Source organism: Balaenoptera borealis (genome assembly GCF_965194805.1).
Source record: "Balaenoptera borealis genome assembly, chromosome: 7".
Classification (NCBI taxonomy): Eukaryota; Metazoa; Chordata; class Mammalia; order Artiodactyla; family Balaenopteridae; genus Balaenoptera; species Balaenoptera borealis.
Genome location: NC_138864.1, coordinates 95627905 through 95640714, shown reverse-complemented (window position 1 = coordinate 95640714; position 12810 = coordinate 95627905). Strand labels below are relative to the sequence as shown.

The window sequence follows — 12810 nt, the reverse complement described above, 5'->3', positions numbered from 1 at the left end:
ATTAGGAAAATGAATAAATTAAAAGTCTGCTTCAGCAATTTAGTCCTCCTCAGCAGCGATTCTGCAAGCTTGGTAGAAGATGTCAAAACCTGCTGAAACCTAACAGAGTCAACTCCAAGTTTGTGTATCGCGGTCCACTCTACCTTTCCGTCAGGCGGTACATGTGGAAATAGAAAAGCAGCTCTCTAATTAATCAAAGTCAGATGTGCCTGAACGCCTGGAGTTGTTGCTGATCCTTGGCCCAGCTTCTCCCATGTTCTCGCTCTATGTTTTTACCTTGAAAACTTCTGCTCTGAGCTGGGAATGCCTGAAGGGCTTGCACGGTAAGTCAACGTGAAATTATCTCAGCAGGAAGAAGTTGCTTTTCAGCTTAAATGATTTAAGGCAGCAATTTTTCACACTCTCAAACTCTGACAAACGCCCAGATTGCCTCTCATGTCTGACTTCAAAATATTCAAAGAAAAGCTATTTTTATTAAAAACACTCTAGAGAAAATTGTATGTCACTTGTTCTCTGATATAACTTCATTTCTCCTGACAGTGACAATTTTCACCTCAGTACAATTTCTTTATTTTTTCCAAAGCTAATTCTGCTTAATATTAGTATTTATACAAACTCATATCAACTTGTCTCTGTGAAATATTCAAGGGTGTCAGGTAAATGTTGCTCACTGTCATTCATCGTCTCTGGGTGTTCAAAATGATCAATCGATTTAAAACTACACGTAGTTAGTTTGGATATTATTGTTTTATTTGTTAAGGGAGAACTTAACAGTTGTTAACACCCTTCATTTGACACACCTGTGTCTGCGACTGCAAGGATTTCCAAACTTGACGGCACGTGTCTGTTGCCAAAGATCATAAAAGTTTACATTAATTAATCTATTTGTTCTATGCCTGTAAATAAAGCAGGTAATACAGTGCATGTTTTGTCTTGTGCTGCTTACATGTTAATAAGATTACGGTGGATGTCATATTGCCCAGAAACATCACATTTGCTTTATTATGAATGCTGGCAGTGCAGAAACATCACATTATAATCACTTCAAAAAAGAAATATATTATGCATATTTTCATATGTGTTTATAATTCCGCTAAACCTCAGCACAATCAAACTCAGTAGGGACAAGAATGACAGAAGGTTTAATGTTCCAGAGCCTGCTGAAATCTTGGTACATTAATATATAGCAGGATGGTTAATATGTATAAGGTTACTTGTGGCCTGTGACCTCAAAGCATATCTTCTGGCCTTATCACGTTTCCATGAGAAAAAGTAACCACTGGCATGTGAATTTTCCACAAATAATTTGGAGCTTTTTTAAAGGGTTAATTTTGTTTCTAACTGGGAAAGCCTGAAGTAAGGTGTTTATGAGGGTAATGTGAGCAGTCACCATTATCCAGGTACTGAGGAACTGGAGCACACTCCTTTTTAAATATATGTACCAATTTCCTACAAGTGTGCCTTTTATATTCCACTAAATGTTTCATTTCTAAATAAAACTGAATCATTTTTATTTCATTTCTATCCATTACAAAGAAATCAAGGAAAGAATTACTTGGCAGCCTTCTTCTTCACACAGTGCTGGGGTCGGGTCAATGCAAGTACATCAAATACAGAAGGGAAGTGCGTTTCATAAATTTCAGTGGTACAACAATGCCATACACAGCTCCTACGCTAACGCCCCTGCTTGAGAAGTTGTCATCTTTCCCAGTCTGTGACTTGTAACGTGTTTTCTGTTTGGAAGTCACAACTACTTTGATTTTGTTTAGCTTCCTTGAGTTTTATTTACCATAGTTACTAGCTCACTGAAGGGAAAAATTATTTATGTTTTAAGATGTACTTAAACATAATCTGTATCTTCCTCGATATTGAAACATTTTTAAGATAATTTCTGTATATATGATGAATTCTGTGAATAGTTGATAGCTTAACCTAAATAATTATTGAAAAGCCAAAACTTCACTGGTAAAACGACTTTGTGTACACACATACAAACAAGATTGCCTCTCAGAAGGGTTTAAGTAGCTTGTTACGGGTTGAAATTTACTTGGCATTAAAAAAATGAGTATTTAATAAAAATTTGCATGCTAGTGTTATTTCTTTTGTGTTTTCAAAGGAAGAAGCCGTGCTATAATATTATTTAAGATTCTTCTTTCTTATTGATAAATTCAAAATATGTTATATTCATGAATTGTTTAAATGCTTTGTTTCTGTTTTACAATACGTGCATACAGGTAGGAAGAAAGTATAGGATTTGCTTCCTGACTAAAATATTTACAACTTTATCTTATTGTATATTTTAGCTGTGTTATGGGAAAATAGAAATTGTTTATCTGAAATATAATTACCTTAGATATATACCAGTGAGATTGTTATTGATCCAAAGGAATACCTCACTTTAAGCTTTAGATTTTAATAAAATTTCAAAATGAGCTCATTCTATATTATTATTTATAAGATTATGTTATTTACAAAAGCACATAATTTGATAATTTAAGATCTTATAAGAAATATTCCCTATTGCTTATTAAAATAAATACTTTACTCTCTATAAAGGGATATATAAATGATAATACATTATACAAATATATGAATTAAATTATATTTGTATTTATTATCCATTTATATATATCTAGCATTAAATTGGTTGTTTCACTAAAACCATTCAGTGAAGTATATTTAGTATTTTTTGTTTCAATTCTTTTAAAAATAGAATAATGGTTTATTACTTAAATTCGTGTTTTTCTTTCATCCTTAGTGTTTAAGTGTACTGCATTTGAATCATTGTTTATGGAGTATTTAAAATATGAAATGTTTTAGTAAAAATTGGAAACTGGGTAGAACACACACAGTTAAGAAATAATTCAGCAACACCACTGTAAGCAATCCTTAGGGTCTACCTTTGTCCCTGAGTCTAGTCTAAACATTTTTGTAATACAAAAAAAAAAAAAAAAATTATCTGGACTTTTTCAGTGTGATCTATGCCAAGAAATCAAGGAAAGTGATAAAAGCTATAAGAGAGCCTATGCATTAGTGAATATTTATATTGGCAAGATCTGCAAATTTTATAAAAGTAAAACAAACACAGAGGTTGCTTATTTCTGAAAGGAAATCAGCCTCACTGAATTTCTTTCAGGAAAACGTTATTGCTCAAAATGATATAAATCTCTATTGCTATCTCTAGCAAATTAACTTGAAATGCTGGCAATGCCAAGGAGGTGCATTAAGTTTTCTGTTGTTTACCTTTTCCTAATCACCATAAAAATCCTTAGTGAAACAATTATTCTTAAAACAATCAAGACAGTATATCTCTATAAAGGGGAAAATCGATTTAACAACAAAACTAGATTTATCTCTATTGATCACGAGGCATTCAGTGTAATTTTAGTGAATTATGCTTGGCTTTCACTTCCTAGCAGAAATTTTTCAGTGATGGTCAAAAGGCAAACTGCAAACTACTGCATAATCTTTTGCATGCTATTTACCTGTCCTGATCACTGCTTTACAAAAAAAAAAGGCATATACAGGAGACTGAACCAAATATTTATTTTCTGTTACATGAAACAGTGTTACTATTGTGTGTGACTCATTTAATAGTACTTACCTAGGAATCTGATGTCATTTCTTTCAATTCATTAGTGAAGAAATCAGGTCTCTATAAAAGGATTCAGTGTTAAAGAAACAAATCCAAGTTCATCTTATGAGAACAGAATTAGAAAGATTAAGAAGTAACATGATTTTTTCTTCTTAAATAGAAGTTATTTTTAAAGACATTATTAACACTTTCATATCTGGAACTTCTTAAGCAAGAAGGAAACACAAAAGAATTGGAGGCAGATTAAGAAAAATTTAGTTTTGCTATGCTGTGTGCCCTATAAATTGTGCATACCATTTGGAGAGACATATAAAAAGATGAATATTCTAAAAATATCTTAGAGATGGTATTTGTTGTTCACTTAAATACGTGGGTGAATGAGTCATATTGGCTTATATCTCTTTCAACAGTAATGAAAATACTCGATCTAAATGTATTTTGTCAATGTAGTCATAGAATATTTCTTCCTGTGAAATGTTGCACATTTTTCCCTTCTGCTGGAAGGATTAGAAAATTTTATAAATAAATCAGTCCTTATTTAGAAAAAGGGCAATTAAGAAATTCGTATTCGTGTAAGAAGTTTAAACAAGGAATATACCTAAACATATAATTGAAAGATATTTCCTTGTAAATCTTAAATCGCATTTTAATAAACAAGTAAAATAATGTTATTCAGTCAATAGATAATAATTGCCTTTTCTTATTGTATAAATCATAGCTTTCACTTTTATTATAAATAATGCAAATAATGTGCTTGCTAAATCAAATGGATGATAATACACTAAGTTAACCAATGTAAAAGACTAACTCATTTTACTATTGCTAAAATTTGGATTCACAAATTCAGGTCAATTAAGCTGTTGCCATGTATTCTTAATAAAGTCCATGTTCCATAGCTGTTCAAAAAATATAAAGTAACTTTTATTTGTTTTGTTACATTAATGATAGCTCAATTGCTATCTTCCACCACACTTAAAGACATTGGTGGTGTTTTGTGCATTCGTGCAAAGTAATGTTGATATTGTAAATTGCTATATTCAATTCTAACTAAATTTATTAAAAAACCCTATTAACATAAATAACATTCTAATAAGATTTAACATCAAAGCAAAGCAGTTTATAAAATATAAGAAAAGAAAAATTTTAATTTGAAGCATTGAAGTGATATTCGAATATAATATGCAATAATCATCCTTTTTAAACCATCAACCATTAATTAAAGCAAAATTAACAAGAGTTGAGTGTAGAATGTTAAATGTGATATATAAAAGTATTTCTATTGAAAACTGATATTTACAAGTCACATAGACTAGCAAAAATACTTTAAAATTGATCCTATAGATCTAGGCAGATTGTAATCATATTTATAACTTGTAACCCTTTGTTTAAAATCTAATAACATTAATATGAATGTATTATTATGATATTGAACTACAACTTTCAAATTAGACAAGTAAAACTTTTAGAAATACTATTTTCAATTGGTTTTCCTATAATATGAATAGCTAATCTAGGATATCATATTTTAGTGACTGTTTCCCTGTTATCGGTATACAATCTTATGATTTTATAGTAAGACAAGCATCATCAAATGTAAGTAAACTGGACTAGTTGTATACGTTGTTTCTTTGAAAAGAATTGAAAATACCTAGAGCTTTTCATAAAAGAGGTGGTTGCTAAACTGAATTTTAATAAACCAATATAATAATATTATTGTTCAGTAGGTAATAATTGCCTTTATATAAGCTGAAAAATATTGTTTAGAGTGATAAATATACAATGCTCCATTATGCATCTGGGAGTGCTGATGCATAATTTTTAGTTCTAATGTTATTATGTAGTTGAGAGAACATGTTCATTTGCTCTAATAACTACTAAGATGCACTTAATAAAATGAAATGTAATAATACTTGTAATTCAATCTATTCATGGAAGTAATTTTAAAAGTCTACCACTCTCCTTAATGTGGATAACATTCATAATTTATAAAGTGTTGTGATGCAGAATTGACAATGCCATTGTTTTTTACACTCTGAGATGATTCTGCAGGCTTCATATCATCTGCATACCAACCTCAGGATTATCAAGGGCAAACAAAAGATAATTAACACCAGAAACAGGCAAATGCAGGAGCTACCGACTGAGGGTTCTCATTTAATGCAAGACTCCTGAAAACCAGAAAATGAAATAACCATAGAAAAGCTTGTCTCAGAAAAAAAAAAAAAACATTTCAGTATTCTATTCTTTATATAAACCTTGCCCCACCATCCCAGTTTGTAGCTTATCAGAGAACATGGTCTCAAGATGGTATAGTCATCATCTATATCAGATTTAGCAAAAGTTATTTTTAAAGAATGAATTTCAAATTATATAGTTTATACTTTTAGTTTCCTTAATACCAATTATAATCATGAATTTATTTATAATGTGTGTAGAAGAGTGGAAAACAAACTACTCCCATAATAACTTCTATCATGTTTTCACATTTACTAACTAGGCTATAATAAAAAGGAAATTTCTACAATTAAACAGACTATTTTATACTTAGCTGTAGTTTATATAACATTATATACAGATAGTATGTATTCAAATGATGGTTTCAAATCATTAAAATCTTATATTTATTCACATGAAATAATACTGGTAACAGAGAATATGCTATGTTGACCTTGATTATAGTACTGTCTTACTGATTAAGTGAAATTATTTATATTTTCCAAACTAAGTGCCCTTTAACTTTTAGTAAATCATCTCTGTTAGTGTGATTCACATATATGGGTATTTTCACTTTACAATACAGGGCAATTGTTAAATGTTTTAAATACTGAACTTCTAAAGTTCTGAAATAATAATTATAAAATTATGTTTGAAATAAAGTGACACAGTTTATAACAAATTCATATATTAAAGACTTTTTAAAAATGTTAGGCTTCTCTGATAAAGTATCATGTTATTAACAATTTTAACTGAAATGGGTAAGGTAGTGACAAGCCTCAGAGTTTACAATTATAAAAGAACATTATTGGAATATGGCATTTTATCACATGGATACAATCACAGTTTGTCTTCAGGAAATAATTATGCATTTTGGAGCTCTTATGTGATACAGTTGCTAGTTCATTTCCCAAACACCACCATTAAGTGGATATTCCATAAAATCTCTCCATTGGCAGTGTGATTGAGAATAGTTTATTTCCTTTTGAGTTAATTTTTTTTTCTTGTTTTATACCAACTATTCTGCACAACTTTCAAGAGGGGTCAAAAGAGATTATATGTCATATTTAGTTTAATTCTATTCTCTGTAGAACCTGGGTTAATTGCGCTACATGATTACCTTTTAAAATATCAAGTCATTGTCTATAAAAGAATACACAGTTAATCATAAAATAAAAATAAATCTCTCTTATGCCACACAAATTGTTAAAAGAAACATGTTAGTCATATCTCCAAATTCTTTCCACCAGCATCTTTCCTCCACATATATTTTCCTGTTGTTATGTCCCAGGGCCCCATCTTTGGGGTCCATTGCTTGATCGTCTGTCCAGCTATATCAAATAAATTGAACTATTCTTTTAATCTTGTACTGATAAACATTAGTCTAAGTTAAGGCTCATAACAAGGCACATAACTGGCTTCACTGTTGGTACTAAAATGACTCATAATTGTATCAATTTGACTGAATGGAAATATTTTACTAAAACTAAAGCTACAGTCTTCTTGATTTAGCTGAAAAATATTTCAGGAAGATTTTATTTACATACATATTTTAGTTATCTTCAGAAATGCGTTGTGGCAGTTAAAAATGGCCACACATTCTTGACACATGTCCTATTGAGACGTAGGGTATATTTTCTCTCTCCTGGAATCTAGGCGGTCTATGACTGCTTTGATAAAGGAGTACGTTGGAAGTGATGCCATGCCATTTCTGGGACCAGCCTTTGGGAAGACTGGCAGTTCTACCTTGATTTTTTTAGAGCCCCGAGCTGCCTGTGAGGAGTCCAACTTTATGTAAGAAGTTCATGCTGCAGAAACCATGAGCAGAGGCAATGGGGCTACGTAGAAGGGAAGAGTGGTTCTGCTGAGCTCAGCCCTGCAGACATTCTTGTCAAGGTTCTAGGGATGTAAGTGAACCTAAGTGGGATCTTCCAGACCAGATCAGTCACTAACAAAATACTGCCAAGTGACCTCAGTTGATGCCCATGGAGCATGAGAATTGTTCAGCCCAGACCTATCACAATTTGTGACCCACATAATCATGAGATAAGATTAAATAGTATTTTGGAAAACATGTTATATAGCAATAGATGACATAAAAAGACATTTAAGCATTCGAGATACACAAATTATAATTTGTAAGTAATGGCTGAAATTATGGTATTTAATACTGTGAAATGACTTTTATCCATGCAATTCATACAATAAATAGCTTTATCTTAATCCAAGAAAACCTCATTTCTCTAAGAAATCGAAGAACTTGGATGAATAGTAAGTTATTTGCATGATCTTTTTACTCAAAATGAGGCTTTTTACCAAAAAATGTTCATTTTATTTATTTAGAGCTTTATCTTATTAAGCACTTGTTATAGATGGTCTTATCCAACTGATTCATATATCCCCCTAAGTTATTCCCGTTACAGATATGGGGAAGCAGGGACTTAAAGAGCAGATGGCTTGCTTCAGATCAGCCGGTGAAGTGAGCCAATCAACACTAGAATCCAGATTTTCAGAATCGGTACTCATTTATCTTTTAACTTCATCCATATCGTCTCTGGTATCAGGCTGCCTGTACCTGAAATTTGTATGCCAACATTTTATGTAAAGTCTGATACATATCTCGAGAAACACACCAAAGTGGTTGTTTTTTTGGTTTTTTTTTTGATGAATTAACTCATGAGATTTCTTCTAATAGCAATAGGAGTTGTCTGTCTAGCTAGAGAACACTTTTTGTTTAATATTGTTTTAACACTAGTACATTAATAGATTAATAGATATTAATCTATTAATAGATAGGACTGTTCTAAGACTGTAATAGGGAATTTGAAATAGTAACTTAGTGTGTTTAAGCAAGGTATTTGCATTTTGTTTCTATGTTTACTGAATATGAGCTCCAGGATTCAGAAGTTGGGCCTAATTTTGACCACTAATTTTCTTTAAAACATACAAAACACTATACTCTCTGTACTATATTTATATGCATAAAAATCAGCTGACATGTGAGTTAGTCAACTATTGAAAGAGGTTGTTTTAGTGTTACAGACCTAAACTATAGATCTGTATCACCATCCAATTTTCTTCTTGGGTTCTTTTCATCTTTTTGCCTTAAAAATTCCTCCAAATATCCCTAATAATTCCCACTGTACCAATATTTTTAGAAAATTATATTCTTTCTCATGGTTCATATTCCTTAAATATCAGTAAATTATCATCTCTACCACTAAGCACTGCTTCACCATGTTCTATCAAGTGAAATCCTGTACGCTTTCTTCATTAATTACCGTCACCTTTTCTCTTAATCATTTTGAATTTTTGAATCTTTCTTTAATTTGCCTTCTCAAATTGGGATACCTAAAATTAAACATGCTATTCAGAGTTTTTCACTGTAGACTTTTTCATCTCTTTCCAATATTAATCACAAGATTATTTACCTCTTTTAAGGGTTTCATTTTCAATCATGTCCTAGTTAAGATGCATTCAAAATAATTAAAATGCCATAGTTGAAGTACAGGCCTACAATTCCATATTAACTCTCTGAATAATAAAATTTAGTGTGCTAAGACATCAGTAGAGTGAATGTTTATGTGACAAAGAATGAGAAAGATTTCTAAGAAAGCTGAGAAATACCTTACCAGAAGTTTTCTGAAACAAAAATGTATGCATTGCTGGGCAAAGGATTGCATACAAGGCCACTGACCTGTTTCAGTGCTAGAGAAGTTGCTTTTGATTTAAATATTTCCAAAAAGGCTGACTGCCATAGGACAATTGCTTGCATTACCAGGGAATATACACATTTTAAAAGAATTTAAACTTAGCTCTGTCTTGTGTATACGAATGCATGCGTGTTTGTATAGTGTACATAATTTACCTTCTCCTCAAGATAATAAAAAGCAAAATAGTGGCCCTAACTCTGGATAATATTACAAACAGTAACGAGTATAAATGCAATTTTCTAACTGGTAATGAAGGCAACAAATACTTCCAGACATTTTCCCATGAAATTTTGTACCTGTACACTTTGTCACTTTGCCACTGTAAGACTATTTCTTTAATTTTACGAATTCCGAGATTGAAATGCTGTTAAATATTTGGAAGGTGTACAGTATCTAATAGCAGGCAGAATGGATGAGCATTCCATTTTCTAGAAAAATAATGTTTCAAGATATTCTGCCTACATCAAAACAGTTTCTTACCTAAACATTTTTTAGACAGTTTTGCATTTGGGGGATATTTTTTCTTGAAATGCCTTCCTTTTGGTGGATGGTATTCATCTTGATAAGTAGTTACTATTATCAAGGATAAAACTACTGAAGAATAGAAAAAGATGTTAGAAAAGAAATCCATATAAAGCTATGAGGCTATGTTATAAAAAACCAAAAGCAGCATTTGTTAGATCATGAGCCAATTAATTTTAGAATAGAAAACAAATTCTCCTTTCATTCATGGAATCTTATATATGATTGCAGACCTGTGTGGGGAGGTACAGTGACTTTTAGTGGCCTGGAAGCCCTATTTTATTCAGTCCTGGTTCTCATCAAACTTATCAGTAGTTGTATTCACCAGCATGAAAATAGATTCTGGATATGAAATCAAAAGAATGAGGAAATATGAAGAACACCTCATAGAGAATAAATTTCATGAGGATAGTGATTTTGTAAGAATAAGAGCTAGACTTAATTAAGTATCATTAACCGATTAAGCACTGTGGTAAGTACTTTCTGTGCATTAACTCATTGAATCATCATAACAACCCTAATTATTATGATTCTTGTATTATAGATGAAGAAGCTGAGACACAGAGAGGTTAAGTAATGTTCTACTGTCTAACTGCTAATAATGGGTAGAGCTGGTAATTGAACTCAGGCGGTCTGGTTCAGTCTGCTCTAATTACTCCAGTGATTTTCAAACTTGAGAGTATATCTGAATCACTTGGAGGGCTTATTAGAACACAGATTTCTGGGCTCCATCCCCTGAGTTTCTGATTCATTATGTCTGAAGAGCAGACCAAAACTTTACATTTCTAAGGGGTTCTCAGGTAATTCTGATGCCTCTGGTCCAGGGACCACACTTTGAGAACCACTGCATTAAACTATACTCCCTCTTAGGCGCTATTCTTGACAAGCCGGATAGCATATAATTTTAGGTTCTGTGAAATTTTGCTTTAAGGGATTTAAATGTTTGCCTTGGTCAAAGCAAATAATGGATGAACTCACAGTAATGGTATGTTCTAATTAAGCTAACCATTAGGAAAGGCAAGTCGGCACAAATTCATTCATTCAATAATCATTTATTGAGTTGACAACCATGGGTTTAGGGATTTGAAATACAATGATGGGAAATGTATTGGCCTTTCTCCCAAGAAATTCAGCCTAGGAAGATGTATAAGCAAATAATTGAAGAACAGTGCGACGTGTTTTGCAGTGGTGAGGCAATGGGTGTGGATTGAAAGGTTCAGAAAAAGTTTCAGAGAGAAGTTTTTGAGTTATCTTAAAGTGCGACCTGAAGTTAACAGTGGTATGTGTTCTAGTGAGGAGGGTATATGCCAAGTTATGGAGATGAGAAAGGGCACATTGAATATTGGAAATTATTAAGAATCTGATTGACTGCAGCTAAGGGTTGGAGCAAACGAGCGGGAGGCTGAGTAAAATAAGATTAACACGAATATGCAGGAATTTATGAAAGCTCGGTGACTTCCTGGACTTTGGATGAGAAGTCATGGAGAAGTTTTTTTTTTTTTTTTTTGGTGTGGACCATTTTTAAAGTCTTTATTGAATTTGTTATAGTGTTGCTTCTGCTTTATGTTTTGGTTTTTTGGCCACAAGGCATGTGGGATCTTAGCTCCCCAACCAGGGATTGGGCCTGCACCCCCTGCATTGGAGGGCAAAGTCTTAACCACTGGGCCGCCAGGGAAGTCCCTCATAGAGAGGTTTTAAGCAAGAGATGGGCATTCTAGGAAAGGTGACTGGCAAATGCAAAGTTAACAGTGATAACCTAGAAATTGTTTGGAGGACACTTTAGAGCAAGGGACCTTAGAGGCTAGACCAGTCAGGAAAGGATGTAGGAGTAATCTAAGATAATGGCTATGGGGTTGAATAGGAGAGAGTAGGTTAGATAAATCACACTGAGTGGTGCTGTTTTAAGTGTTTACGTATTTTAATTCACATTATACTTGGACGAAGCCTATGGATCAGTACTATTACTTTCTCTGTTATACAGATAAGAAAACTGAAGCACAGAGAAACTGGGTCATTTCCCCAAGGTCACACTGCTTGTCAGTGGTAGAGCCAGGCTTTGAACCCAGGCATTTTGGCTCCAGAGTCTGCCTTCATATCCAGGTCTAGTGATGGACTCGATATGGAAAGTAAGGGCAAAAGAAGGTACTTTGAGTACTTTCCACAGCTGGCACATATTTAGGCCAGTAAACACATACACAATATCCAGTGGTTATTAGGTAGCTTGGCTATCTAATCCATTCAAATGATGATCTAGTGGAATTCATAGGAAACCAGACGCCCTTTTCAGCAGGTTTCCTTATTAGGACTCTGTGAGGCTGGAGTGAACGCAGTGCCAGCAGAGCATGCGATCGGTGAGGCAGACATCTCCTCTAGTGTTACCACTCTGGCGCAGGGATGGCACATACTCTTCTGGCCATCCGTGCTAATGTTACCGTTTTAACAACAGCCACTACTGGGTTAGTGCTGGGGCTCTCAGCCCTGCTTCAGAGTGTGTTCAGTTCAGTCACCAATTTTTTCTACCAAGGGCCTGCCATTTATTAGACATTTTACTAGGTAATAGGGGCATAGAATGAAATAGTCCTGCCCTGGGAGAACCAACTATGTATGTGGACACTTCATTATAACGTGGTGCCGTGGTAGCCAGTGTACAGGGTGCTACGGAAAATGAACAGGATCAGGATCACACAACACTTTGGAAGTATGGCCAGAGCCACCAGACTTCTTATCACTTCCCCATCAGATGACTAAAGCTCCTCTCTGTCTTTC

The 12810-nt window shown here is 33.3% G+C and overlaps 1 long non-coding RNA gene across 3 annotated transcripts in view; it reads left to right on the top strand.

Annotated features, from left to right (window-relative positions):
• Nucleotides 1-12810, top strand: part of LOC309632528 — a 239948-nt gene that overhangs the window by 134401 nt on the left and 92737 nt on the right. The window lies entirely within an intron of this gene.